The sequence below is a fragment of the Hemitrygon akajei genome, chromosome 21 (genome assembly GCF_048418815.1).
Source record: "Hemitrygon akajei chromosome 21, sHemAka1.3, whole genome shotgun sequence".
NCBI lineage: Eukaryota > Metazoa > Chordata > Chondrichthyes > Myliobatiformes > Dasyatidae > Hemitrygon > Hemitrygon akajei.
Window position 1 is genome coordinate 56,826,658 of NC_133144.1, and position 26,566 is coordinate 56,853,223.

The window sequence follows — 26,566 nt, forward strand, 5'->3', positions numbered from 1 at the left end:
TGAAGAGAAGAAACATCTGACCTTTTCTGCTAAATATGGCAGCAATTCTTTGCACTTCTTCCAGTTTACTGCTTATGTTGTGGTCTCCTCTGCAGTGGAGAAGTCAAATGTGGCTGTTTTACAAAACGCCTCTGCTCAGTTCCAAGGAGTGAACTTCCATTTCCAGAAACCTAACATTTTAGTTCTGATCTGACTCTGCTGTCTTTGGTCTCTTATAGTACTTCACTAATGTTCAAGGTAAGCTTGAGAACGTTACAACCCTTAGGATGTAACACTGACTTTAAAAGGCAGGGCAAGGGGCAAGGGTCAGGTCAGTTCTGCTCGCTGGTGCGCGACGTTTACTCCGCTCTGCACTGCACTGAGGCTGAGGCAGTGGCGTGCTCCAGACTTCGTGTCTGTGGGCTCCGCGGCATTTGTTTGTCTCTGCAGGACCATAGCTGAGAGTGTAGGCTGCTCCCGGCTTCGTGTCTGCGGACTCACTTTCATTCAAAATGCTTTTTACTTACTTTTATTGTTTGCAGGATTTGTTTTTATTTCCCTCTGTACATTGGGTGTTTGACGGTCTTCTTTTTTTAATGTTTTTCTTTGGGTTTCTTTGTTTTGTGGCTGCCTGTAAGGAGACAAATCTCAAGGTTGTATAATGTATACTGTACATACTTTGATAATAAGTATACTTTGAACTTTAATTTTAGACAACTATTTTCTCCACTTCTTTTCACAAATGTGCCTAAACTGCCTGGTTTCAATTTGTTTCTTTTTTTTCTTTTTGGCTCCTAACCACCATTTTAGGACTTAATTTAGGGGGACCAATATTCTTTCGGGCAGGTTTGTTAGAACCTTTGGGGAGGGCTGAAATTAATTTGGCAGGGGGGTGGGAACTAGAGTGAAGGAACTCAGGATAGGACGGATGGTAAAAAAAGTAAGGATAGCATACAGTCAGACGTCAGGAAGAGCAGGCAGGTGATGGTGCTTAGTTGTAGCCAACAGGCTGAGTATCAAAACATTAGGGATGCAGAATCAAAAAGGACAGCAAATACCGTACTCAAGGTGTTGTATCTAAATGCACATAGTATAAGAAATAGGGTGGATGATCTTGTTGCAATATTACAGATTACCAGGTATGATGTTGTGGCCATCACTGAATCGTGGCTGAAGGATAATTGTAGATGGGAGCTGAATGTCCAAGGTTCCACGTTATATCAGAGGGATAGGAAGGTAGGCAGAGGGGGTGGCGTGGCTCTACTGGTAAAGAATGGCATCAAATCAGTAGAAAGATGTGACAGGTTTGAAAGATGTTGAATCCTTGGGGGTTGAGTTAAGAAACTGTGAGGGTAAAAGGGTGTTGATGGCAGTGGCTGGGAGGTGGACCACAGATTACAACAGGAAATAGAAAAGGCGTGTCAAAAGGGCAATGTTATGGCAGTCATGGGAGATTTTAACATGCAGGTTGATTCGGAAAATCAGGTTGGTAATGGATCTCAAGAGAGTGAGTTTGTTGAAAGCCTACGAGATGGCTTTTTAGAGCAGTTTGTCATTGAGCCTGCTAGGGGATTAGTTATACTGGATTGGGTGTTGTGTAATGAACCAGAGGCGATTAGGGAGCTTAAAGTAAAAGAACCCTTAGGAACCAGTGATCACAATATGACCGAGTTCAACTTGAAATCTGATAGGGAGAAAATAATGTAGCAGTATTTCAGTGGAGTAAGGGAAATTACAGTGGCATGAGAGAGGAGTTGGCCAAAGTAAATTGGAAGGAGCTGTTGGCAGGGATATCAGCAGATCAGCAATGGCGTGCGTTTCTGGGAAAAATGGGGAAGATGCAGGACATCTGTATTCCAAAAATGAAGAAATACTCAAGTGGAAAAAATAGTACAAACGTGGCTGACAAGGGAAGTCAAAGCTATCGTAAAAGCAAAAGAAAGGGCATACAACAAAGCAAAAATTAGTGGGAAGACAGAGGATTGGGAAGTATTTAAAAACCTACAGAGAGCAACTAAAAACATCATTAGAAGGCAAAAGATGACATATTGAAAGCAAGCTAGCAAATAATATCAAAGTGGTTTTTTCAAGTATGTGAAAAATAAAAGAGGTTGATATAAAAAATATATTAGGTTGAGTGAACTCAGCCTTTTCTCCTTGGAACGACGGAGGATGAGAGGTGACCTGTTAGAGGTGTAGAACATAATGAGAGGCATTGATCATGTGGATAGTCAGAGGCTTTTTCCCAGGGCTGAAATGGCTAGCATGAAAGGGTATAGTTTTAAGGTGCTTGAAAGTAAGTACAGAGGAGATGTCGGGGGTAAGTTTTTTTACGCAGAGAGTGGTGAGTGCATGGAATGGGCTGCCGGCGCCGGTGATGGAGGCAGAAGCGATAGGATCTTTTAAGAGACTCCTGGATAGGTACATTGAGCTCAGAAAAATAGAGGGCTATGGGTAAGCCTAGGTAGTCCTAAGGTAAGGACATGTTCGGCACAGCTTTGTGGGAAAGGGCCTGTATTGTGCTGTAGGTTTTCTATGTTTCTCAGAGAAATAAGAGTGGATATGGGACTGCTAGAAAATGAGGTAGGAAAAATAATAATGGGGGGAAAGGAGATGGCTGATGAACTAAATGAGTATTTTGCATCAGTCTTCACTGTAGAAGACACTAGCAGTATGCCAGATGTTGTAGTGTGTGAAGGAAGAGAAGTGGGTGCAGTTACTGTTACAAGAGAGAAGGTGCTCAAAAAGCTGAAAGACCTAAAGGTACATAAGTCACCTGGAACAGGTGAACTGCAACCTAGGGTTCTGAAAAAGGTAGCTTTAGAGACTGTGATAGCATTAGAAATGATCTTTCAAAAATTATTGGACCAAAGGACTGGAAAATTGCAAATGTTACTCCACTCTTTAAGAAAGGAGGAAGGCAGCAGAAAGGAAATTATAGACCAGTTAGCCTGACCTCAGTGGTTGGGAAGATGTTAAAGTCAATTGTTAAGGATGAGGTGATGGAGTACTTGGTGATATAGGACAAGATAGTACAAAGTCAGCATGGTTTCCTTCAGGGAAAATCTTACCTGACAAACCTGTTGGAATTCTTTGAGGAGATTACAAGTAGGATAGATAAAGACAACATAGTGGATGTTGTATATTTGGACTTTCAGAAGGCCTTTGACAAGGTGCCACACATGAGGCTGCTTACCAAGTTAAGAGCCCATGGTATTACAGAAAAGTTACTAACATGGTTAGAGCTTTGGCTGTTTGGTAGGAGGCAGTGAGTGGGAATAACGGATCCTTTTCTGGTTGGCTGCCAGTGATTAGTGGTGTTCCACAGGGGTCGGTGTTCAGACCACTTCTTTTTATGCTGTATATAAATGATTTAGATGATGGAATAGATGGCTTTGTTGCCAAGTTTGCAGATGATACTGTGGTGAACTACATATACCTGTCTGGACACGCCCCTCTGCTGACTGCTCCTGTGGCTCCTCCCACAGACCCCTGTATAAAGGCGATTGGAGGCGCTGCTCCTCCCTCAGTCTCCAGGATGTTGTGTGGTGGTCTCTTGCTGCTGACTGCTCTCTTCCAGTGAATAAAAGCCCATATCTCGCCTCACGTCTCCGAGAGTTATTGATGGTGCATCAATTTTATTCGCTGGAATTTTAAAACATGGAGAGTATTTTACATCCGGAAAAATTGGACTTGGATCCTCAAGCCCCAGAAGCAGCTATTGCCTTTGAACTCTGGCTTGCATGTTTCCAATCATATTTGGAAGAGATTCCTGTGACTGACCCTGCCACAATGCACAAAATCCTCCTTTCCAGAGTCAGTCTGAGGGTATTCTCCCTTATAAGGGACCTGCCGACCTACCAAGGGGCACTGGACGCCCTCAAAAGACAGTACCTGCGGCTGGTGAACACCGTCTATGCAAGACATCATTTAGTGACGCGGCGGCAGTGGACCGGAGAGTCGAGCGCTGAGTTTGTCCGGGCCCTACAGACACTCGTGCGGGCCTGCGTCTGCAAGGGACTGACGGCGGAACAGCATGCGGAGCTCCTGGTACGAGACGCCTTCGTTACGGGGATCAGGTCAGTGTACATGCGCCAATGGCTGCTGGAAAACTCCGAGCTTACCTTACGCTCAGCAATCGAGCTGGCTGACACGCTGGAGGCTGCCCTGCACAATGCTGACGCTGTCCAGCCACGCGATCTCCCACTGGTCCCATGGATGCTGCAGACCCCGCCACCCGCCAGCGAATCGACCACAGCTGCTGCCACTCGCGAGTCCGCAGAGTGTTACTTCTGCGGACTCGAAAAACACCCCCGAAAATGCTGCCCAGCCCGAGAAGCTACCTGCTCCAGCTGTGGAAAGAAGGGCCATTTCGCCAAGGTCTGTAAGTCTGAACCATGAGCGGGGTCGAGCAGTGCCACGTGTGAGGCATGGGGGCTGCCATCTGGCCTGCCCGCCTCATGCGAGGCAAGGGGGTGGCCATCTTTGTCGGGGCCACCTCGCCCCGACTCCGACCCACAGGTGCCTACGGGCACCAAGACGGCGATTCAACTCTGGCCTCCGTAACCCTCGACCAAAGCGCCCCACACCAGCTTGCAAGGTCAATGATGGACATTCTGGTGGAGGGGCACAGGACTAGCTGCCTGTTTGACATGGGCAGCACTGAGAGTTTTATTCACCCGGACACGGTGCAACGCTGCGGACTCGTGACACAGCCGGTAAGCCAGAGGGTCACCATGGCTTCTGGGTCGCATTCCACAGACATCCGGGGGGGGGTTGTGTAGTGACATTGATGGTGCAGGGCGCAGAATATCGGGACTTTGCGCTACTGGTCATGCCTCAACTGTGTGCCCCTGTGCTATTGGGGCTGGACTTCCAGAGCCACCCAAAAAGTGTGACAATGGCATATGACGGGCCCCTCCCACCACTCACTGTAAGGAATCCTCAGTTTTGTGGGACTTCTTCATATACCCCGCTACTGACCACACACACACACCGACCCACACATCCCACCCAGCACCATGCCAACAGCTGCGCTACTGACACCACTTGCAGCCTCTCCACCCTCAAGATCCCTCCCCCACCGCTGTTCGCCAACCTGACCCCCGACTGTAAACCTGTGGCAACTAAAAGCAGGAGGTACAGCGTGGGGGACAGGGCCTTCATTCAGTCAGAGGTGCAGCGGCTGCTCAGGGAGGGGATCATTGAGCCAAGCGCAAGTCCTTGGAGGGCCCAGGTGTTTGTTGTTTGGATCGGGCAGAAAAATAGGATGGTCATGGACTATAGCCAGACCATCAATAGGTTCACGCAGCTTGATGTGTACCCCCTACCCCGCATCGTGGATATGGTCAACCAGATAGCTCAGTACAAGGTGTACTTGACCATAGATCTGAAATCCGCTGACCACCAGCTCCCCATCCGCCTGGAGGACCGCCCCTACACTGCCTTCGAGGCGGGCGGCAGGCTCTATCACTTCCTGCGCGTCCCCTTCGGTGTCACAAATGGTGTCTCTGTCTTCCAGAGAGAAATGGACCGGATGGTGGACCAGTGCCACAATTCCATATCTGGACAACATCACCATCTGCGGTCACGACTGGCCGGATCACAACACCAACCTCCGATGATTTTTCCAAGTGGCCAAAGCCCTGAACCTTACTTATAACAGGGACAAGTGTGTGTTCAGAACCACCCGACTCACTATCCTTGGGTATGTCGTGGAGAACGGGGTCATTGGCCCTGATCCCGACCGTATGCGCCCCCTGTTAGAACTCACTCTTCCCACCACCCTCAAAGCCCTCAGACGGAGCCTGGGCTTCTTTTCCTATGACGCCCAATGGGTCTCTTATTACGCAGACAAGGCCCGCACCCTGGTCAAGTCCACCACATTTCCCCTCTCTGCCGAGGCCCGCGCGGCCTTCAGCCGCATTAAAGGGGACATTGCCAAAGCAACGATGCATGCGGTGGACGAGACCATTCCCTTCCAAGTAGAGAGTGATGCCTCCGACTTCGCGCTGGCTGCTACCCTCAATCAGGCAGGCAGGCCAGTAACATTCTTCTCTCGTACCCTTCAAGGCCCTGGAATTCGGCACTCCGCGGTGGAGAAAGAAGCCCAGGCCATAGTGGAAGCTATTAGGCACTGGAGGCACTATCTCGCCGGCAAAAGGTTCACCTTGCTGACAGACCAGCGCTCAGTTGCATTCATGTTCAGCAACCAACAGAGGGGCAAAATCAAAAATGATAAAATTTGGCGGTGGAGAATAGAACTCTCCACCTACAACTATGATATCCTGTACCGGCCTGGAAGGCTCAATGAGTCCCCTGATGCCCTATCCCAGGGAGCATGTGCCAGCGTGCAGCTTGATCAGCTATACGCCCTCCATGCAGATCTTTGCCACCCAGGGGTCACCTGATTTTACCATTTCGTGAAAGCCCGGAACCTGCCTTACTCCCTTGAGGACATCAGGATGATGACCAGGGACTGCCAAGTCTGCGCTGAGTGCAAACCGCACTTCTACCGTCCTGACAAGGCGCAACTTATCAAGGCCACCCGCCCCTTTGAGCGACTGAGTGTTGACTTTAAGGGCCCCCTTCCCTCCTCCGACCGCAATGCCTACTTTCTCAACATTATCGACGAGTACTCGCGGTTCCCCTTTGCCATCCCCTGCCCCGGCACCACTGCCACGTCCGTCATAAAAGCCCTGCGCCAGCTCTTCACTCTGTTAGGATATCCCTGCTATATCCACAGTGATATAGGGTCCTCCTTTATGAGTGACGAGCTGCGCCAGTACCTGCTGGCTAGGGGCATTGCTACTAGTAGGACCATGAGCTATAATCCCCGGGGAAATGGACAGGTGGAGAGGGAGAATGCCACAGTGTGGAAGGCCACACTTTTAGCCCAAGTCAAAGGGGTTGCCGGTCTCTCGATGGCAGGAGGTCCTTCCTGAGGCACTCCACTCTATCCGCTCTCTGTTATGCACGTCCACCAATGCCACCCCTCATGAGCGCCTCTTTTCTTTTCCCAGGAAGTCTGACACTGGGACCACCCTACCGGCTTGGCTGATGTCTCCAGGGCCAGTGCTGCTCCGGAAACATGCGCGGAGCAATAAATACTCCCTGCTGGTCGAGAGGGTTCACCTATACATGCGAACCCCCAGTATGCCTATGTGGTCTTACCTGATGGGCGGGAGGACACGGTCTCCATCCGCGACCTGGCGCCCGCAGGAGCAGCAGACCACTACCCTGAACAATCCACGGTAACTATGAACCCTGTACCCACCGAGGTGACACCGCGCACACCAAGCCCTACACAGACTCCTCACGACACTCCCATACTGGGTGCCTCGCACACGCATGAGGGATCACTGACGCCTAATGAGCCGACATCTCAAGTCAGGCCGGAACAAGCACAACCACCGTCTCCGGTGCAATCACCACCGGCACCTGTGCAATCTCCGCCGGTGCTACGTAGATCACAGTGACAGATTCGACCACCTGATAGACTTAACCTGTAAATATACTTGTAAGAAACTTCGCCCCATGGGGACTCTCTTTTAAAACAAAGGGGGGGGGGTGAATGTGGTGAACTACATATACCTGTCTGGACACGCCCCCCCCACTGACTGCTCCTGTGGCTCCTCCCACAGACCCCTGTATAAAGGCGATTGGAGGCACTGCTCCTCCCTCAGTCTCCGGGATGTTGTGTGATGGTCTCTTGCTGCTGACTTCTCTCTTCCAGCGAATAAAAGCCTATATCTCGCCTCACGTCTCCGAGAGTTATTGATGGTGCATCAGATACGAAGATTGGTGTTGAGGTAGTGTTGAGGAAACAGGTAGGATGCAGAAGGACTTAGACAGATTAGGAGAATGGGCAAGAAAGTGGCAAATGAAGCACAATGTTGGAAAATGTATGGTCATGCACTTTGGTAGTAGAAATAAATGTGCGGACTATTTTCTAAATGGGGAGAAAATCCAAAAATCTGAGATGCAGAGGCACTTGAGAGTTCTTGTGCAGAACACCCTGAAGGTTAACTCACAGGTTGAGTCAGTGGTGAGGAAGGCAAATGCGATGTTAGCATTCATTTCAAGAGGTCTAGAATACAAGAGCAAGGATGTGATGCTGAGGCTTTATAAGGCACTTGAGTATTGTGAACAGTTTTGGGCCCCTCATCTTAGAAAAGATGTGCTAGCATTGGAAAGGGTCCAGAGTAGGCTCACTAGGATGATTCCAGGTTATCATACGAGGAACGTTTGATGGCCCTGGATCTGTACTCATTGGAATTCAAAAGGATGAGGGGGGATCTCTATGAAACCTTTTGAACGTTGAAAGGTCTAGACAGAGTAGATGTGGAAAGGATGTTTCCCATGGTGGGAGAGCTTAGGACAAGGGGGTACAGCGTCAGGATAGAGGGGCACCCTTTCAAAACAGAGATGCCGAGAAATTTCTTGAGCCAAAGGGTGGTGAATTTGTGGGATTTGCTTCCACGTGCAGCTGTGGAGGCTAGATCATTGGGTGTATTTAAGGCAGAGATTGATAGGTTCTTGATTGGACATGGCATCAAAGGTTACGGGAAGACAGCCAGGAACTGGGGTTGAGGAGGAGAAAAAGAAAGGATCAGCCATGATTGAATAGCAGAGCATACTCGATGGGCCAGATGGCCTAATTCTGCTCCTCTGTCTTATGGTTTTATGGTCTTGTTTTAAAAATAATTGTCATCTTGCAACTCTGAACAATACAATCACCAAAGAACCAGAATAAAATTTGTGATAGGGTTTCTTGATAAAATGTTATCAGATTATACAGAAGAATATTGTGACAGTATATCTTGGGCTGCATTTACTTGATTGAATCTGAACCAATGAAATAAATTAAAGCAGGGGATATCAATTCTCAGTGATTGATCTCAGTCAATGATTTATGCTGGGTTCCAAACCTGAAGAGCTGTTTCTCCCCACAGTGTGCACCACAGTGACATAACCCAATCACCAGAGTCAATGTTGAGTTTATTGTCATATGTAAAAGTACATGTATGAACAGATTCAGTGAATGAGGAGTGCAAGCAAGGGTTCAGTGCTGACTACCTGCCTTTTGAATTACTGATGCGATGGATCTCTCTGATGCTGGAGAAGGTGTTTGTGGATCCCATCGCTTGCTGTTGCTGGAGGGTTGTCCTCTGCATTTAGTTAATTTTATTTGTGTGGTGGGTCTGCGTGGGGCGGTGGGGGGGGGGGGGGAATATGGTTGGGGGTTGAAGATTGGGTTACCATTCTTTTTTTGTGCTGGAAGTGGGTTTGATATTTTTCTTTTAAACGACTTCTCTGGTTTCCTTTGTTTCATGGCTATCTGGAGAAGATGAATCTCAGAGTTGAATACTGCATCCATACTTTGATAACAAACGAAACTTTGAAAAATATAGCTTAGGATGTTTGAAAAAACAACAACATGAGAATATAAGCGATCAGGTAATAAGGAAAGGCCATTCAGCCCCTCACTCCTGCTTTGCTACTCAATAAGATTGTGATTAATCTTCTACCCCAACACTAACAAATTTCACGGCATACAGTGATATTAAATATGTAATATTTCATATCACATTAGTGATATTAAACCTGGTTCTGATTCAAACATGATCTTATTTTAAATTTCTTTATTGTCCTTGAATCATCTGAAACCCAAGAGACTCATGATTTCTGCATTCAGCACCAGAGATACACCACGTTTAGAGTGAAAAAATATAATTTCTGGATCACCTAGCCTTTATACTGGATGTGATGCCTTGCTGTGGAAACCACAGGCAAAGAAAACATTCTTCCTGCATCTACCCTGTCGAGCCCTGTAAGATTTTTTCTTGCGTTCATACAATTTTTTTGAAGAATGAGATAACAGGTGGAAAAATAAATATTTGAAAATTACAGTGAATAAAGAATATGCTAATTCTTAATTTCTAACCTTGTAATGAACACATTTTATTTTTAATTTCACTATATTGGAATAATTTCTGGTTTGAGCAATTGTTTGCTTGAGTAAGATGCTGGATATGGATCAATTCAAAGTAACCAATTCAGAAGTTCAAGTTTTCCTGCGTTCGCTAGGATTATGAAAATATTTCCCGCCAATCAGTGGTCTGTTGTCTGTTTTTTTCCGTCTCCCCTATGCGCCTATTGGTAGGTCAGACGTCAGAAGAGTTGTGATTGGTTAACTTTCTCGTCATTCTCACCAATCGTTGATGTCGCACTACGGCTCACCGGGCTGGAATATGAACGAACGATGCAGGAAATAGACCAGCAGGGCCTCTGATTGGCGGGTGTAGTCGAGAAGGGCCCAGGCAATTGGTGGTTGGGACGTCCGTTAAAGCCGAGCCGGCGGCTGGGCGTGGATCGGATTGGGCAAAGGCGCGGCGGCGGCAGAAGGTCCTGCCCTCCGCCGAGTGAGGATACAGGCGGGTGTTTGCGCGGTAGCTGCCGGAGGGGAAGGTGAGTGGGAGCGTGTAGAGCGACAAGAGTTTCGGTCTGTGCGACCTGCGGCTGAAGGGTCAAGGCAGGGGAAGAAGTCTGAAGGGCGGAGCAAGCATCTCAGGCTGTCCGGAGGGAGTGGATTACCTGAGGCCTGTCGTGGAAGGGTGCGACTTGTGCGGGCCAGAGTCCAGAGGGTGTGAGGCGGCGGGGGTGCTGACCCAGCACCAGGCCTTCCCCTGGAGGGAGCATTCATATAGCGCGTATTGACTTCCTCCACCCCCTCCCCACCCATCGAGCTCGTCCCCCTTTTGTTGTTGTTATTGTTTTCTATGTGTAATGACTGTTGCAATAAGCACTGGTGACAATGTTGACAAGCTTAAAGAAAGGCCCGCTGTAGATAAAGCAAGTCAATCAGAATCTGCAGAAGCAAAGTTGATGTTTCTGGGTGTTGTCTTCAAATGTTTGTGGGTGTAGTATTGCGGTGCACAAGGAGGGAGAGAAAAACACTGTATCTGTGCAGCATCTACTCAGCAAGGCAATGACAGTTGTGGGAGGGAGAGCTAAGCAAAAGCTAAAATTCACTGATTTTAAAAGCACAATAAAAAGGTGCTGGAAATAATTGTCTAGGTTTTACGGGAGAGGAGTTAATGTTTTGGATGAATTATACTTTAATGGAATTGGAAAGCTGTTAAATTGCTGATATTTGTTTTGGAACAGAGCAAAAGTTTAGCGTGTCTTTAATGTACAGAATATTTTGAAGAGTACTGTAATTTTATTTGGGAGTGACCAGACTATATACAAAGTTCAATTTATTATCAAAGTGCATATCTATCACCATATACAATCCTGAGATTCATTTCCTTGTGGGCATACTCAATACATTTAGAATAGAATAGTTACCATAACAGAATCAATGACAAACTGCACTAATGTGGGTGTTTGTCTGGTGTACAATAGACAACAGACTGTGCAAAGAAGGAAATAGCAATAATAAATAAATATCAAGAATATGAGATGAAGCGTACTTGAAAGAGAGTTCATGGGTTGGAGGAACATTTCAATGATGGGGCAAATGAAGTTATCCCCTCTGGTTCAAGAGCCTGTTGGTTGTGGGGTAATAACTGTTCCCAAACCTGTGGCTCCTGTATCTTTTTCCTAATGGTAGCAGCGAGAAGAGAGCATGTCCTGGGTGGTGGGGTCCCTGATGATGGATGCTGCTTTCTTGTGACAATGCTTTATGTAGATGTGCTCAATGGTGGGGAAGGTTTTACATATGATAGACTGGGTTGTATTGACTACTTTTGTTGGATTTTCCATTCAAGGGCATTGGCCAGTCAATATACTCTCCTCCACACTTCTTTTGAAGTTTGTCAGAGTTTTAGATGTCATGCTAAATCTTCACAATCTCCTAAGGAAGTAGCGGTGCTGCCATGCTTTCTATATAACTGCACTTGCATGCTGGGCACAGGACAGGTCCTCCAAAAGGATCACACTAAGGAATTTAAAGTTGCTGACCTTCTCCATCTCTGGACCTTTGAGGGATTAGCTCAAGAACCTCTGGTTTTCTCCTCCTGAAGTTAATAATCAGCTCCTTGGTCTTGCTGGCATTGAGTAAGAGGTTTTTGCTGTGGCACCACTGTCAGATTTTCAGTCTCTCTCATATATGCTGATTTGATACCACCTTTGGTTTGACCAACAACAGTGGCGTCATCAGCATCATTGAATATGGCATTGGAGCTCTGCTTAGCCAGCCAGTGTTGAGTGTAAAGTGAGTAGAGCAGGGAGCTGAGCACACAGCCTGGGATGCTCTGTGCTGGTGGAGATTGTAGAGGAGATGCTGCCAATCTGAACTGACTGGGATCTGCAAGTGAGGAAATTGAGGATCCAGTTGCACAAGGAGGTATTGAGGCCAAGACTTGAAGCGTATTGGTGATCATTGAGGCACTTATTTTTTCTTTATAAGAGGTGATAGAATTCAAGCCCTACCATAACTGTCGAGCATCCTTCATTGATTCGTTTAGTCTGGAATTGCCACTTCACTTCATGAGATTGCTTTTTAGAGATCATATCTGGACCTCTTGTAACTTCCTTAAATGCCTCTGTCCTGACCCTCAACAGATTAAAGATTTAATGGTTCATCCAGGGCAAACTCTGAATGATTTCCCTACATACACTCTAATAAAGTCTGTGTCAACCATGGTGTATTCATTCAGATCCACAGATGAGTCCTTGAACACAGCCCTGTCCACTGACTAATGAATGAGGTTATTTGTTTTTGCCTATACTTTCTGGGAATTTGGCCACCAGGTTATATTGAGAAGGATGCTGTTGCTCCTGTTAGTAGGAATTCAAGCGAAGAAGTGGGATCGTGGGCATATGAATGTGATTGTTTTGTTCTGATAGCTGTTAAAACGAGCCAGTGTAGATGTAATGTGTAATGATCTCCTTTGTTGTAAATGTCTGGCTCTCTGGAGCATATTTTAGGCAGGAAGCATATGTATTTTGTGAAATGAATGTTATATGACTTGTAATTGGTAGCTGTATATCTTGGAGCAGAGACGGCTTGAGTAAACTATCAACACATTGGAATCAGATTTATTATCATTGATGTGAAACTTGTTTTGCAGCAGCAGTACTGTGCAAAGACAAAAATCTATACATTACAAAACTAAATAGTGCAAAAAAAAGGAATTGTGTTGGTGAACTGTTCAGAAATCTGGAGGAGGTTAAAAGCTGTTTCTGAATCAGTCAGTGTTGGTCATTAGTCTCCTATATCATCTTGATGGTAGCAACGACAAAAAGAAATGTCCTTTATGGTGAGAGTCCTCAGTGATGGATGCCTTCTTGAGGCACAGTTTCCTGAAGATGTGCTCGAAAGCGGAGAGGGTTATGCCTATGATGGAGCCTGGTGAATCCATGCTAATTCTGTTTTCTGAGCCCTGAGACAGAAGCCATTATCTCCTGTGATTGATGAAGAACTTTTATTTCTATAATGCAACTTATTTTTTTTACTTCTAGTTAACTTTGAATGACATTAATTTGTAATCTGTGAACAATGGTTCATAGCATGAAGCTTACAATGGTCATAATCCCAGTTCATTGAAAAAAATAGATTTGTATAACTTGAGAAGATTGTTTGATGTTTTGTAATTCAAACTGAATTTGTTGGATATAGTCTGCAGGTCAGGCAGTATCTTTGAAGAGAATGAAACTTTTAACTAGTTGACCTTTAGCCACAACCAGAGAAATTTAGTGAATGGGCTTAAATTGAGTTGCAAAGAATTGGATATATTCAAGCGAGCCATGAGTGTGTGAGTTGAGGTGCTGAAGAGGAAATGGACAATACATATTGGTAATACTGTTTTTGGAGAAGAACAGCAATGTTTTTGAGGTCCTGGCTAATATTTATTAAAATCAATACAGGGGATCTTATTATCACATTGGTGCTTGTGAGATTTGTGTGTAAATTGATGCATTTCCGACTTTATAACAGTAACTGTTTTGTACTTCCAGAGTACTTGATTGGCCATAAAGGACTTTGAGACATCCTGAAAGTGACATGAAAGGCAGTGTATAAATACAAGGTTTGTTTTTATTTGAATCCCCTGCACTATGCTTTGCACTGCATAAACTGGATAAAAGTTCTCTTGAGGTACAGCTGACTCTGCTTCTGTCTGCTCCTCTACTTTCTGTACCCTCTATTCAATCAGAAAATTCAAATTCCTGCATTAAACAGCTCTCCATTTGAGGATTTTTGTCAATGATATTAATTGTCAGTTTAACTGCTGACTGTATTGCCAGCTGAGGCCTCCCCTTTTATTTGATTAGAGTCTCACTTGACTTGACCTTTGAAATCTCTTCTCTTTGCTCTCTGCTCTATGTCAGAGACATAGCATCTGTGATGGTAGCTTTTTCTTAAACAGTTGAGGATAAGTACCAAGCTTGTTCAGTTGATGCTGAATATTAAAATACTGTGCATTTATGGTGCTAATGTTAACAAAACCTGAATTCTGTTGAATGCATCAAGAATTTGTGTATTAGGAACAAAGTTTGATGAGTAAACTTGGATTTATGCTCTAGAATTATGTTCATTTATGATAGCAAAAGATGCCAATGTGGAAGAAATGGGTTCTTTACAGTGAGAGTTGCAGAGTACAATACCCTTAGCACGATACCCTTTGGCCCATCTAGTCCATGCCCAACTGTCATTCTGTCTCACCCTATTGACCCATCCCTGGACCATAGCACTTCATATCCCTTCAATCTAGGTATTTATCCAAACTACTTGAACAACAATCAAACCTGCATCCACCACTTTCACTGGCAGTAAATTCCACACTTGGACCACCTTCTAATTCAAATGTTCCCAACCTGGTGTCCGCAGATCCCTTGGTTAATGGTAGGGCTTCATGGCATAAAAAAGGTTGGGAACCCCTTCTAAGTGAAGAAGGTCCCCCTGCAGTTCTGCATAAATATTCACCTTTCATCCTTAACTTATAACTGCTAGTTCTAGTCTCACTCAGCCTTAGGTGAGCATGTTGTTTGGGTTATTCTGCAATTATTTCTGTATAGAATGAGCCCAGATATGGAGAGTTCAAATGACCATTTGTATGCTAGTCACAGTTTTGTGCAGAGGATTATAAAGTACAGCTTGTGGCAGGTATTTTGAAAATTGCACTTAACACAGTTGTATGTGAATGAAATCGTGATTTTTTTTTCTTCTTCTTCTGCACGTGACTTTGATTTTGATTTTTTTTCTGCCATTGATAATGAGCCAAATGGTCACAATAGGTGGAGAGCCAGGTAGTGTTGAAGTAGGACTTGCAGAAGGACTTGAGCAGTTTAGGAGAATGGGCAAAGGGATGATAGATGCACTACAGTGTAGGGAAGTGTACATTTTGATAGAAAGAATGAAGGTTCTTAAAAGGAGAGCATATTCAGAGAACAGATGCAAAGTGATTTGGGAGTCCTAGTGCAGAATCCCTTAAAGTTTAACTTGCAGATTGAGTTAGCAGTAAGGAAGACAAATGCAGTGTTAACATTAATTTTGAGAGGATCAGAATATAGAAGCAAGGATGCAATGCTGAGACTTTGTAAGGCATTGGCCAGACAATACTTGAAATATGGACAGCAGTTTTGGGACCCTTTGAAAGGATATGCTGGCATTTTGGAGAGTCCAGAGGAGGTTCACAAAAATAATCCTAGAAGTGAAAAGGTTAGCGTCTGAGGAGTGCTCTGGGCTAGTACCTGCTGGCAGGTTTCAATGGGATTCCCCCTTCACTGGAATGAGGGGTGATCTCATTGGAACCTAGGGAATACTGAAAGACCTAGGTAGAGTGAACCTGGAGAGAATGCTGCTTATAGTGAGGGAATCTAGGACCAGAAGACATAGCTTCAGAATAGATAAACGTCCCTTTAGAAGAGAGATGAGGAATTTCTTTAGTCCGAGAATGGTGAAACTGTGGAATTCTTTACCACAGATGGTTTTGGAAGCCAAGTCATTTGGTATATTTAAAGCAGAGATTGATAGTTTCTTGATTAATAATGGCATCGAAATTTACGGTTAGCAGGCAAGGGAATGGGGTTGAGATGGATAATAAATCTGTCATATAGAATGGCAAAGCGAATTGATGGGTTAAATTGCTTAATTCTACATCTATATCTTGCAGTCTTATTATGAAATACTGTAAATTTGTGAATTGTATTAAGTAATTAAAATCTAATAGAACGTTTAATTACCTAGTAGTGGCCTTTAAAATTTGCACTTGAATTTTAAGTTTTATCTGTCTCCTAAATTGAAGAAGTTTTACTATGTTCTGTTTCTGTGAAGTGCAGAAAAACATTTATAGAAACTGTTTTATTGTTTATAAATAAAAAAAATAATCATTGCAGTGCCATAAATGTTAATGGTGGCTTTTGTACATTAAGTGACACATCAATTGTTGGGGTTTGAGATTTAGTGCAGTCAATTTTCTCATGACTTCAAATGAAAATGTTGAAATATGGTCTGTCAGAGACAGACTCGTACAAATAGATTAAGGTGATCTCATCAGATAGCGCTTTCACAATTTTGTTTTGAATCTAAGCTAAACTCTCAGCAGTGACGTCAAATGCTTGTCAAACTTTTCCTATCGTCTACACGCGATAGTTCATACTTTTTAATTTTTATAAAGTGGAAAACATTGGGAATATTGAGAATAAGTAATGAAATGAGAACTCAATTAAAAAAAATTGAACACATTCTACAAATCGTGTTGCATCTGTGAACAGGAAGAAGTTAATATTTCATGTCAAGTATCTACCTTTCCTGCTTAAGTGTTTTGCAGCATTATTCACTTTGAGCTCAAATTTGTAGGCTCTTTTTTCTGAGAACCTGGAGCCACCTCCTATTCTGTGCTCAAGAGAAATTTGCTGCAGTTTGAAATGCACAGTTTAATCTTGAACATGCTTCCGCCTGAAAGACTAATCGTTTGTGATCTCGCATGTCTGCTCAACCGTTCTTGCCTGGAGGTCACACTTGATGTGTTTTTACATGACTGTAGACTTTTTGTACAGAAATGCAGCAAGATTGTATCAAACACCGAACCTGCATTTAATTCTCAGGGATTACTTTGAAGCCACAAGAGTGCACGGTACCCAGGCTGATCTCACAATTTCCTATGTACTTTGTCACTCAGAGCTTTATGAAAGAGGGTCTATTGAGTTCTCTATTTTCACCCAAACAATGCAAATGTCCTGTTGCTGATTTGAATGTAAGAATCATCCAAGACCTTTGTATGAGCATCGTTAGAGTTTCTGGGATTTCCATACAAAGTGGCTTGATTTGAATGCCGGCATGAGTTGACTGAACAACCTCTGCAGCTCAGTTTTGGCTCTACTGCTAGATCCTGTAATGACATTGTGTGACCTCGGGTGAGAATAACAAATTTCGACTTTTTGGGATTTGAGGTCGTGGAAATCAGTTGGGAAGTGGCGCTGCGGTCAAGATCAGATCAGTCTTGATTTTATTCAATGGCAGTGCAGCCTGCATCATCTCAACCCATGTATTTTTAAAATAATCAGAATAAGGTTTAATATCACCAGCCTACATCGTGAACTTTGTTGGCTTTGTGGCAGCAGTACAATTCAATACACAATAGACAAAAAAAACTGAATTGCAGTATTTAAATAAATAGTGCAAACATAGAAATAGAAAAAAAAGTAGTGAGATGGTGTTCATGGGTTCAATGTCCATGCAGAAATTGGATGACAAGAGAAGAAATTGTTCCTGAATAGTTGAGTGTGTGCCCTCAGGCTTCCGTACCTCCTTGAGGATGGTAGCAATGAGAACAAGACATGATCTGAGTGATGGGGTCCTTAATGATGGAAATAGCCTGTGAGACATCGCTCCTAGAAGATGTCCTGGATCCTATGGAGGCTAGTGCCCATGATGGAGCTGATTAAGTTGCAGCTTTGCAGCTTATTTGCATCCTGTGCAGCAGCTCCCCACATACCAGACAGTGATGCAGCCAGCTAGAATGCTCTTCACGGTACATCCAAAGAAATTTTTGAGTAATTATGTATTAAGAGCTAAATATTTAGTTCTGTGAATTTTTTGTCTTTTTAGTGTATAGGATGCATTAAATTTATTTGTTTATTTGCTGCAACATGTTTCATTCATTTAGTCATAAAAACATTGTTCTTGATAAAAATTAGGTTTACTCTTATTATTTAGACTACAATGAAGTGCTGTTTGATAAGGAAGCTTGTTGGAGAACTAAATTATTTAGTATTGGTGAGGATAAACTCTCACTGGTCTATCATTGCTCCTGGTGTTGTTGAGCTGTTTTTGCTCCCTAGTTTTAAGACTTTAATCTTGATTGGATTCATAGAACGCTACAGCACAGAAACAGGCCCTAGTCCTTGCCGAGCTATTAATCTGCCTAGTCCCATCAACCTGCATCCAGCCCATAGCTCTCCATACCCCTCATTCCATATATATTCCCAAATTTCTCTTAAATGTTGAAATCAAATCCAAATCCACCACTTCCACTGGCAGCTTGGTCCAAAACCATCCCTACCGTCTGACTGAAGTTTCCACCCATGCACAACGGTGCCTCTTTCACCTCAGACAGTTGAGGAGGTTTGGTATGGGCCCCCAAATCCTAAGAATTTTCTACAGGGGCACAATTGAGAGCATCTTGACTGGCTATATCACTGCCTGGTATGGAAACCGTACCTCCTTTAATTGCAGGACTCTACGTAGAGTGGTGCAGACAGCCCAGGGCACCTATAGTTGTGGACTTCCCATGATTTCAGGTGTGTAAAAAGGACCCGTAGGATCACTGGAGACCTGAGTCACCCCATCCACAATCTATTCCAGCTGCTACCATCCAGGAAACCGTACCACAGCATAAAAGCCAGGACCAACAGGCTCCAGGGCAGCTTCATCCACCAGGCTATCAGACTGATTAACTCATGCTGATTTGAGTGTATTTCTGTGTTTCCTTGACTGTTCTATTTGTTGTTATAAATTACTATGATTGCATATTTAGATGGAGACGTAACATAAAGATTTTTACTCGTGTATGTGAAGGAAGTAAGAAATAGTCAATTCAATTCACCTGTCAGCTTTAGCCAGTGACCTCTAGTTCTAGTCTCATCCAACCTCCATGGCAAAACCTTGTTTGCATTTACTGTCTCTCTATACCCCTCATAATTTTGTATACTTTTATCAAATCTCCCCTAATTTTTCTACACTCTAAGGAATAAAGTCCTGACCTATTCAACTTTTCCCTATAACTCAGGTTCTCAAGTCCTGGCAACATCCTTGTAAACTTTCTCTGCAGTCTTTCAATCTTACTGATAGCTTTCCTATAGGTAGTTGACCAGAATGCACACAATACTCCAAATCAGGCTTTATCAATGTCATATACAGCTTCAGCATAGCTTCCTAACTCCTGTACTCAATACTTTGTTTTATGAAGGACAATCTACCAAGAGCTCTCTTTTCCACCGTATCTATTTGTGATGCCACTTTCAAGGAATTATGAAAATGTATTGCTGGATCTGGCTGTTCTACCACACTCCTTAGTGCCCTACTGCTCACTGTGTAAGTCCTACCCTTGTTTGTCCTGCCCAAGTGTAACACCTCACAGTTACCTGCATGAAATTCCACCTGCCATTTTTAGCACATTTTTCCAGCTGGTCCAGAACCTGCTGTAAACTTCGATAACCTTCCTTTCTGTCAATCTTGGTGTCATCTGCAAATTTGCTAATCCAGGCACATGGATTCTGTATGTTTAGGATGTTTACCAATTATGTAAACGATCATCCTGAAATCATCGTACTGTGTAGATTAAATCAGAGTATATAAAAGAAAACAATTATTTCTGATCCATTGGTGCTAAAACATAACATTTCAATGTAACTAGTCTGTGGATTGAGTGCCCACTGGGGTAGTTGAAGGCCCATCGTGTCTCTGTTTCTGAATCGGGAGTTTGCTAGAGACCGAAGGGTTAGAGGACTGTGTATGTGCATAGGTGAATGGGAGGAAAGAACACATTTGTTTTGTGTTGTTACTGAACTGTCTTGGCACTGGACTGTGTAGTGATACTTGTGGGTTGCTCCCAAATGACACATTTCACTGCATGCTTCGATGTACTTGTGATAAATCATCTTGAATCTTGTTTGTGGGCATTGCAGTATTTTACAGAGAACAAAATTGAAACTCCCATGTTTCTGTCATCATTGTACATATTTTGAAGCTGTATATAGTCCAACATAGTCATAAATAATCCTAAAACTAGTTTGCATCCCACTGGGAAAGTTTCAATTTGCAAAGCTTGAGAGGTGAAGGGGCTGTTATTGGTGCAAACTTCATTTCAGTAGAAGTTGTCTATCTAATTTTTGTGAGAACACCAATAGGTTGTAGTGTCATTGCCTCTTTGGCGTACCCACATCAATGTGATTGACTCAGAACTGCCAAGCAAGCCAGTTGTACCAAAGCCAAGAGGGAGGAATGTGCAGTGAATTCTGGACTTGCCAGAGGTTCCATTTCACAATAAAATGGATCTTCCTGAAGAAATGGTTTAATGTAAATTGATAATTTTGCTTTGGTTAACGGAAGATCTTTCATCTCTCAGAACACCTAATATGATTGATAAATGATTTGTAACATTTCAGTTTAAAATTGCCTCTTTGTTCTTTATGATTACTTCAGTTCTGAAAGCATTAAACACTTGCACTTTTATTTTTCTGCATCTAATGTTTCCTTTTGCCCATTTAATGTAAATGCCCTTCTGAAGTTTGCATTATGTGCCTTGTTTACTGCTTGCATTTGGAAAAATATGGCGAACCTCAGTACTTTTAAACTTGCATATATTAGACCATAAGATATAGAAAACAGAATTAGACCATTTGGTCCATCATTCCATCATGGCTGATTTATTACCTATCTCAGTACCATTCACTTTGACGCCCCCACTATCAACCTCTTTTTTTCAATTTACCCAGCGACTCCAGAGCTGACTGTGGCAATGAATTGCACAGACTCACCACCCTCTGGTTAAAGAAATTCCTCCTCACCCCTATTCTAAAGGGGTATCCAATATTCTGAGGCCAGTTTTCAAGTGTCAGTAGGACAAAACTTATTCTCATGGTGTATTGCTCAATATGTCTCCCAATTTATGCCATCAGTATTCGCTGGCTGTATGTCTCATGGTGGTGTTAAGTGCTGGTTGGTATCCACATTTTAATGTAAGTGAAAGCTTGGTTTGACAGTGCATAATTGAAATTGCTTTACAGAACATTGTGCATATCAACTTAGGTAATTAGTGAGTATTTTGTAAAATGAGTTTTGGGGAACTATACAGATCCATAATTCTTTAAAAGTGGCATCACAGGTAGATGGGATCATAGAGAGCTTTTGGTACATTGACCTTCAGAAATCAAAATATTGAGAACAGGAACTGAACTGTTATATTGAAGTTATATAAGATGTTGGTGAAGCCAAATTTGGATTATTGTGCCCAGTTCACCTACCTGCAGGAAAGACATCTGTAATATTGGAAGAATACAGAGCAAATTTACAAGGATGGTGCAGAAACTTGGACCCAAGTTACAGGGAAGGGGTGAATAGGTTAAGACTTTATATGTTGGTGTATATAGGATGATGAGGGAATAATGATAGGGTTATACAAAATTATAAAGGTATGGATAGAGTTAATGGAAGCAGGTTTTTTCCAGTGAGGGTGTGACTAGAACTAAATGTCATAGGTTAAGGGTGAAACATTTCAGGGCAACCTGAAGGAAACTTCTTTACTCGGAATGTGGAACAAGCTGCCATTGGAAGTAGTGGATATGGATTTGATTGCAATATTTAAGAGAAGTTTCGAGGGTTATGGGAGAGCTATGTCCATGTGCTGGTGAATGAGCCTAGGCAGAATAACAGTTTGGCACAGACTAGATGGGCGGAGGGCCTGTTTCTGGGCTGTAGTAATCTATGACTAAACCAGGATCCCATTTGGGATTATGCATAGAGCTATCATACAACAAATTGTCCATTAACCTGAACAGAAATGTAACAACTACATACTTGTCGTAAGTTGTAACCTTGATTTACTGCTGCAAGAAATTTTGAGCTCCCCCCCCCCCCCCCCCCCCCCCATGCAAGTATTTAGAAAGTAAAAGAGCTGCCGATTCTTCTGGGAACTGCACACTTATTTAACATCAGCTGGAAATTTGAACAATTCTTTGTATCCAGGGTGTTTCCTACTGTTGTGTATGTACTGAATCAGGTTTAATATTACTGCCTTGTATCATGTAATTTGTTGTCATGTGGCAGCAGTACAATGCAGTACATCATAATCAGAAAAAACCTGAATTACAGTAAGTATATTTAGTTATATTAAATAAGTAGTGCAAAAATAGAAATACAAATGTAGTGAGATAGTGTTCATGGGTTCAATGTCCATTCAGAAATCAGACCTCAGGGAAGGAACTGTTCCTGAATTGCAGAGTGTGTGCCTTCAGGCTTCTGTACCTCCATTCAGATGGTAGCAATGAAAACAAGGCATGCCCTGGGTGATGGGGGTCCTTAATGATGGACACTGCCTTTTTGCAGCATTGCTCCTTGAAGATGCCCTGGATACTAGGGAGGATAGTGCCCATGATGGAGCTGGCCAAATTTACAAGTCTCTGCAGCTTATTTTGATCCTGTGCAGTAGCCTCCACCCCTCCCCCCCCCATCCCCAATGGTGCAGCCAGTTAGAATGCTGTACTTGTGATTAGTATCTGTTATGACCACCTCCTAAAAGTGACATTAATTAAAAACAATGCAATGAATTGAAGAACAAACTCCAGTGTGTTTCTGCAAAAGTGGCCAACAATCTTAAATATTTGCTTTGAGTTTTGGATAACATTTAACAAACTTAATTATTCATTTTTTACCTCCTTGTGAACCTGTTAAGACCATAAAAATCAGAATTGTACATCATGGGAACAGGCCATGAAGCTTAACTTGTCCATCTGACATTGAGCACCTGTCCATATTAACTGTAATATCCACTCTTCGATCCAGATTGAAGAGTTTCTAACTAGTGTCATTTGCGTGTACTTGCATGGCTGTTAGACACTACACTGTGCTAAACATGAGCAGTTTTTAAAGGGTATCAGTTGCATGTGTTTGTGTGTTGTATTATCCATCTTGGCCGTGGGGCACTGATTCAAAAAACAGTGATTTTTGATAACTTTGTCTTTTATTGACTTCAAAAAAATTTCAGACCCTTGCCAAGATGCCACAAAAAGATTTGACACTAGCCGAAAAGAATTGCCCTAGCTGACTGTGCTAATCTTGTTCATTTACAGTCAATTCAAAGAACATGACTAGAGTATTTGGATGAGTTCAAATTTCAAAGTACCGGTAAATTTATTATCTAAGTACATATAGTATATGACACCAGATACAACCCAGAGGTTCATTTTCTTATGAGCATTCATAGTAAATACAGGAAACAATAAAGTCAATGAAAGACCACTACCAACAGGATGGATAAACAACCAATATGCAAAAGACAACAAACTGCAAATTCAAAAAAATGATTGAGAACATGAGATGAAGAGTCCTTGAAAATGAGTGCATAGTTTTGTGGGAAAATTTCAGTGATGGGGAGAGTGAAATTATCCCTTCTGGTATATAGAGTCTGATGGTCAAGGGATTAATGACTGGTCCTGAGCCTGGTGCTGTGGTCATTAGGCTCCTGTACCACTGTCCAGATGACGGCAGCAGCATGAAGAAAGCATGGCCTGGATGGTGGGGGTCCATGATGATGGATTCTGCTTTCCTGTGACAGCACTGAAGAGGTGCTCAATGTTGGGGAGGGCTTTACCCGTGATGGACTGAGTTATATCCACTACTTTTTATAGGCTTTTCCGTTCAAGGGCATTGGTATTTCCATATCAGGCCATGACACAACTAGTTAACATATACTCCACCACACATCTATGGAAGTTTGTCAGTTTTAGATGTCATGCCAAATCTTTTGCGAACTTCTGGGAAGTGGAGGTGTTGTCATGCTTTTCTTGTGATAGCACTTGTGTGTGCTGGGCCCATGACAGATCCTCTGAAATGATTAACACAGTAGAATTTAAAGTTGCTGACCCTCTCCACCACTGATTCCCTAATGAGGACTGGCTCATGGATCTCTAGTTTCCTCCTCATAAAGTCAATAATCATCGCTTTGGTATTGCTGACGTTGAGTGAGAGGTGGTGGTTGTGGCACCAATCAGTCAAATTTTCAGTCTCCCTCCTATATGCTGATTTGTCACCACCTTGGATTCAGCCTACAACAGTGGTGTCGTCAGAAAACTTAAATATGGCATTGGAGCTGTGCTTAGCCTCACAGTCATAAGTATAAAGTGACTATAACAGTGGGTTAGATACTACCTTGTGGTGCAGCTGTGCTGATGGAGATTGTGCAGGAGATGTTTTCAATCTGAACTGACTGGGATCTGAAAGTGAGGAAATCGAGGATCCAAGTCTACAAGGAGGAATTGAGGTTGGGGTCTTGAAGCTTATTGATTAGTTTTGAGGGATTTCAGTGAGCTGTAGTCAATGAAGAGCATCCTGATATGTGCATCTTTGTTGTTCAGGTATTCTGTTGATAACTATTACGAACTAATACATCTTTATAGTACTGTACTAATTGATGGTGTTCTAATTTATTCTATATTGCATGTAACTGCATAACACAATGCATTCAAATGGTTTCTACCTTAACTATTTCAATGAAACTGGATAATTGGGGCAGCCACTTAATTGGGACTTAATGTGCTGGTCCCAAAATGTCCCAAGTAATGAGAATCCACTATTTATAAAGTCTACCCTTTATTATAAAGGGAGCTAATCTACAGTCCAATCATGTTCTAGAGTTTGCACGGAAGTGTTATATTAAAAACCAGCTTAACCTTTGACAAAAGTCTGATTTGTAAAAATGTCCAAAATATTTCAATGTAAACTTGTTATCAAAGTACATAGGTCACGATACACAACACTGAGATTCATTGTCTTGTTGGCATACTCAATAAATCCATAGAATAATAAAAATAACAAAATCAACAAAAGACCATACATCGGGGGTTACTTGAATTTTTACTGCAAAGAACAAAAATCATGTGCTGTAAATTTCTACTTAATGCAGCCCTAATAGCATCAAATTTCTGCCCAAATGTAAGTAATGGTGTCATCTCATGCCCACACTAGAAAATGCATTTGATGTTTTCCAATGCAGTACATGTGAGCAGTGTAACAATTTTGGATCATAAAACTAGTACAATAATATAAAATTTTCCAATTGACATCTGAAAGTTGGGTAGATAAATGGAGTGCATGTTACTTGTTTGCTGTTTTTTGAGCCCTGATGGTGGTGGGGTTGTTAGATTACTAGATGAGTAATTGAAGGTCTGAGCTAACAATCCTGAGTTAAAATCCCATTGTGGAAGCAGTGGAATTTTAATTTCATTTAAACTTCATTTTTAAGATTGCTTCCAAGTTTCCAGGTGACTAAAGATGAGAATTGAATGCAGTTCTTGCCAATAATTTTATCCCCCCCCCCCCGAGTTCTGAGGAATATTCTGCAGGGTTGGGGAGTGCCCAATTAGAGGCTGCGAACCTGAGATAAGAGGGTGGTAACTTCACATGGAGGGTAGTGAGTTACCTGGAGTGAGCTGCCTGAGGAAGTGGTTAAGGTGGATACCATCGCAACATTTAACAGGCATTTATATACGTACATAGGGTTGGGGGGCTTGATGAGTTGCAGGCTGAATGTGAGCTTCTAGAACTAGGGGAAGAATGTTGTGGTTGGCGTGGACCTTTAGGGCCAAAGGTCCTGTTTCTGTGCTGTAATGATGAATATTGCTAATCTAAGATAATAACTCATCACTGGCATGGTACACACTTTTTAAGCCATGCTTAATAGTTTTATTGAGTTAAGACTATCATACTCAATTATCTGTGCAGTCTTTAATGTTCTTAATTTGTACAGTTGTAATTGGAGAAATATAATCCAGTTCCTTGGATTTTTTTCTCCAATTCAAAATATCTGATTCTTAATCCAAACATGTTTACAAATTAGTTTTTAGATTTAAGCCATAATTTGTAATGCACATAGATAATTTGCATTTCACTGCTTTAAAAAAGTACATTTGTACTAACATTTTGGGGAAAGAAATACTAATTGCGCTCTGAATTCTAAACTGGAATATTTCCTTCTTAATTATCCTTAGTTGGCAGACAATTTCCTGCTTCAACATTTGTCACTGATTCCTAAAATTTGAGCTGTGTACTCAATTGCATAAGACTTGGGATCCAGTTAAATTTGGTCCATTTTGTAGTGCTCCATTACTCTGAAAGGAAATTCTGTGGTTGCTTCTGTCCTCTATCTCCACGATTCCTTTCGAGCTGCACTCCAGTATTGATTAATCAAAAGCCCCTTCTGTCATGTCTAATTTTACTGAACTGCATTTACATCTGCTATGTACTATGAACGATTAGTGTCCAGATGTCTTGCTTTCTGTTTGACTCCTTTGTTAGCTATCCTGTGGGAGTTGTGAAGTGCAGGCTTGTGCTGCATTAAACACAAGGAGGGCGAATGGATAG

At 42.8% G+C, this 26,566-nt stretch overlaps 1 protein-coding gene across 4 annotated transcripts in view; it reads left to right on the top strand.

Moving 5' to 3' along the window:
• The first annotated feature begins 10,344 nt into the window (after positions 1 to 10,344).
• Positions 10,345 to 26,566, top strand: part of csk (C-terminal Src kinase) — a 123,448-nt gene continuing 107,226 nt past the window's right edge. For 3 of the 4 annotated variants that reach the window (XM_073025475.1, XM_073025476.1, XM_073025474.1), the window contains exons 1-2: positions 10,345 to 10,449; positions 13,945 to 14,015. The gene's annotated coding sequence lies outside the window, so the exon portion shown is untranslated. The remainder of the gene's footprint in view (positions 10,450 to 13,944; positions 14,016 to 26,566) is intronic. The other variant, XM_073025480.1, reaches the window with a different exon arrangement.